The sequence below is a fragment of the Diabrotica undecimpunctata genome, chromosome 2, assembly GCF_040954645.1.
Source record: "Diabrotica undecimpunctata isolate CICGRU chromosome 2, icDiaUnde3, whole genome shotgun sequence".
Lineage (NCBI taxonomy): Eukaryota > Metazoa > Arthropoda > Insecta > Coleoptera > Chrysomelidae > Diabrotica > Diabrotica undecimpunctata.
In genome coordinates this window covers 53,085,926-53,089,585 of record NC_092804.1, presented here as the reverse complement: position 1 = coordinate 53,089,585, position 3,660 = coordinate 53,085,926, and the positions used below count along the sequence as shown (strand labels likewise).

The 3,660-nt window shown below is 27.0% G+C and overlaps 1 protein-coding gene across 1 annotated transcript in view; it reads left to right on the top strand.

Annotated features, from left to right (window-relative positions):
• Nct (Nicastrin) overlaps positions 1-3,139 on the top strand; it is a 34,268-nt gene extending 31,129 nt beyond the window's left edge. Inside the window, exon 9 of the mRNA XM_072522877.1 lies at positions 1-3,139. This exon is cut by the window's left edge and continues 474 nt beyond it. The gene's annotated coding sequence lies outside the window, so the exon portion shown is untranslated.
• Positions 3,140-3,660: the final 521 nt, after the last annotated feature.

Here is a 3,660-nt window from a genome sequence, read left to right as displayed (position 1 = left end):
AACAAATGACTACATTTGGATTTGAGGGGTGGCACTTTGATTTTTACAGAAATAGTTAGGTGATAATTAAAGTAATAATAACTACTGAATACATACAAACACATTATAAATAGGTGGGGAACATTAATAAAAAAATTAAAATATGTAAAAATTGTAATTAAATAAATAAATAAATAATATAAATATTTATAAATAACTTTAAAGAACTTAATGGTATAGAACATTACTTTCATCAAACAAACAATACATTTCACCTATCTCTACTTCATTGGATAAAATCTGTCTCCTCAAGAACTTCCCCGTTTACTGTTAAACAATTACAATAGTTGACCTGAATTCTCCAATCAACAATACAAGATAGTTTGAACCATGTTTTTTCAAACCATCAATTAATAGAGTACCGGCATGTAAGTAATGTTTATTTATTTGTTTATTTATTAATTCATTACAGTTTAATAGACTATGTTACCAATTTGTGGGTCTTACCTTGTCTGCTTAAATATTTTATTCATTTATAAAACCACAGACATGTAATATTGGCATAATTACTGTAATTTATATAATTTATATCACCTACCTATGTTTTATCTTTATTAGACAACACCCTAATATGGGATTATTATTTTCAGCATTTTAACTTTGTATCGTGACCTGAAGATGCTTTGCATATTATAGAAAGCGAAACCGGTCGTCCGATTAGTTAAATTAAATTGATTGTGAGTAAGTCTAACTTATTATTTCTTTTACCTTTTTAAATATATTTATATAATAAATTTTTTAAAATCTTGCACAACTAAAACTAGACCATATTATAGAAGTTTGCCAATTTTTTTACATATAAAAAAGCATTCCACGTATCTAACGTAGTTAAAAGAATTGAAATCGGACTATTTGGACGGCCACAGGAATGTTTTAAAATTATACACAATTTTTTGGCTTGCAAACAAACATAATATATCGATAACTATTATATTAACTATTATATTTAGCTATTAAATATTATATTAACGATTATAACGTATTAATACGTGGAATAGCCAAACATATAATACGATGTTATACTAATAATAATTGATCTCAGGGTTTTTAGGGTTTATTTTATAATGAAAATTACGATGATTTGATAAAGCTGTGTAATCGTGTTTATTTTACAAAAGCTAAACGTTAACTCACTAAGTGTAATTCGAATACTGTCTTTTTGTGTTCTATTCACATATGTATAACTAAAATATATACAAAACGGTTAGACCACAAACACTCAGGTCACTGGCCATCAAACCGGACACTCGAAATGCCACATGTTGGGATTTGAAAATCATAAAATTAGCCCACCAGAGGCGCAGCGTTAGGGGGTTGGTTTGTTACACTATTTTAATAAATATTATATTAAATATTACAAGCAAAACAATTAAATTTAAAGCAGTTGTTCCTGAGATACAATTGGTTAAATACAGATACTGCTATTAACTTATATAAAATTGATTTAGAATTATATGGTGACAATTTGGAAAGTAATTTTCAACTTCAAGATGAAGATTTTGATGAAGCAATAGATCCTTCCAGTTCACGGCTCAAGAAAGCACGCTGTGACCGAAAACTGAAAAGTAACCGAAAATTGAAAAAAAAAAGATTCTTTCTATATGAAGTAATAATAATTTTTAATTCAATTCTATAAATTAAATCTAACATAAAATTATATTATTGTTAAGTTCATTTTTATTAATGTATCATAAAAAAATTGTTTAAAAAAATATTGTTTAAATAATTATACAGCTTTCAAATGAGAATATTTGTATTTAGAGCGTTTAAAGTTACACGTTTGTTAAGTTTTTCTAAAAAAAGTCTACAACATAGGAAAAAGTATGTAGTTTTATTTTGTTATAAATAAATGAATTAATTTATAACAAAAATAAAGCATCTTTGACATTTGATAATGAGTTATTTAGGTGTCTCTATTCGAGTTACATTTTTTTACGTATACCGATTTTGAACTTTGAAATTAAATTTTCTTCAGTTTTTTTGGTATTTTTCACGAGCAATGCTGATCGTTTTTATTATTATAATTTTTATTATAAATATCTTGACGATATGAAAATTTTTATCAAGACAGAGCTCTGAAAGAAAAAGGTAACGGATCAAAGATTGCCATCCTATTGTTCATTGTCGCAATTGCTGGTCATTTTTGACCATTTGTATCTCAGGAACAACTTCTCGTAATTTAACCTTTTTTTCTTTTAAAGAAGCGTCTTGTCGAGTCTTTTCCAAAGCCGTTTTCTGAATTTTATAAGCCAAAAAAAAATTTGTATAATTTTAAAACATTTCTGAGGATCCACAAATAATCCGATTTTAATTCTAGTACGTTAGAGATACTTTTTTATATGTAAATTTTAAAAAAAATTGAATTTGTAAAATTATGCGAAATCTATTAAATCTATTTTAATGACATTTGATGGACTGTTTTATTATATTACAAAGATTTTCTAAGCTAATTATCAAAAGTGGTTTAAAACATTGGGCTTGTTCCCCGGTCCTTTTTTTTATTTATTGATATTTTGCAGCAGCAAGTAATTAATTAAAACATTTTTAACTAGTCGTATCTAATAGAAAATTCAATTACCGCTATTTTATTTCATTACGACTTTGCTCCAAAATGAATTGTTTTAAGGTTATAAGCAAGGAAAATAGAAAAAAAAAGGTTTTTTCCAATAATTTTAACATACTTTAATTTTTTTATTAATATTCCCGAAATATTTAAGAAAGAAGATCAGTCAATTATTGTTACTAAAGTAATCACACAACTTTTTCTGCAAAAATAGAATGCCAAAATCATGGTAAGTCACTGGTTTAGTAATGACACAAAACAATGACTTTGATGAGATGCATTCGTCCCGTAATGTCACGGATGTCGTGGTTCTGTTTCGACTTAAAAAAACATAACCCAGATAGATCAGCGTGCCTATATTGCTCTAAAACTCTTCCAAATTCCTGTGATCTTAGCAATAGCTTGGAACTATTGACATTAGAAAGATGTTTCATAAGGCTTTTTAAGAACTGTAAAGATTTATAAAATATTTCTCTTAGTGTTATCTAAATAATTTTATACATATTTATTTGAGTATGAAATAAACGACTCTTTATCTGTGACGTTTTAGTTTTTCAATCTATTAATTTATTAGATATACAGGAACCGGCATAGGTCAGTTAACTGACTTGCACACTGAACAAAACGAAATAAACGGTATACGAAAAATGGTTTAGTTGATTGATTATTTAAATACAAAACTAATGTCGGTTTAAATGTTACATTTTGTGTTCGAACTACCGACCACCTTGGTATTCAGATAGATTGGTGGTAAGGCAGTTCAGATACCAATCAAATAAAAAGTTACTAAATTGTCTAAATTGCTAACAACTTTGAGTGTACCAAGGTTCTGAAAGTACTTTCTTGTGACGTCTCCAATTTCAATATGTTTATATGGGATTAAGCCACAATTATTGGTTGTAATGAAAATTACATTTTAACCAAATAATGTTTTACGTTTCAATTTCCACTCCGAAAATCGTTCTTAAAAATGATTATTATTAAAAATTCTGCGAAAATGTCTAACCAGGTTATTTGTTATGAGGTTATGTCCTTTCAAAATTAAAATCCACAAGGAA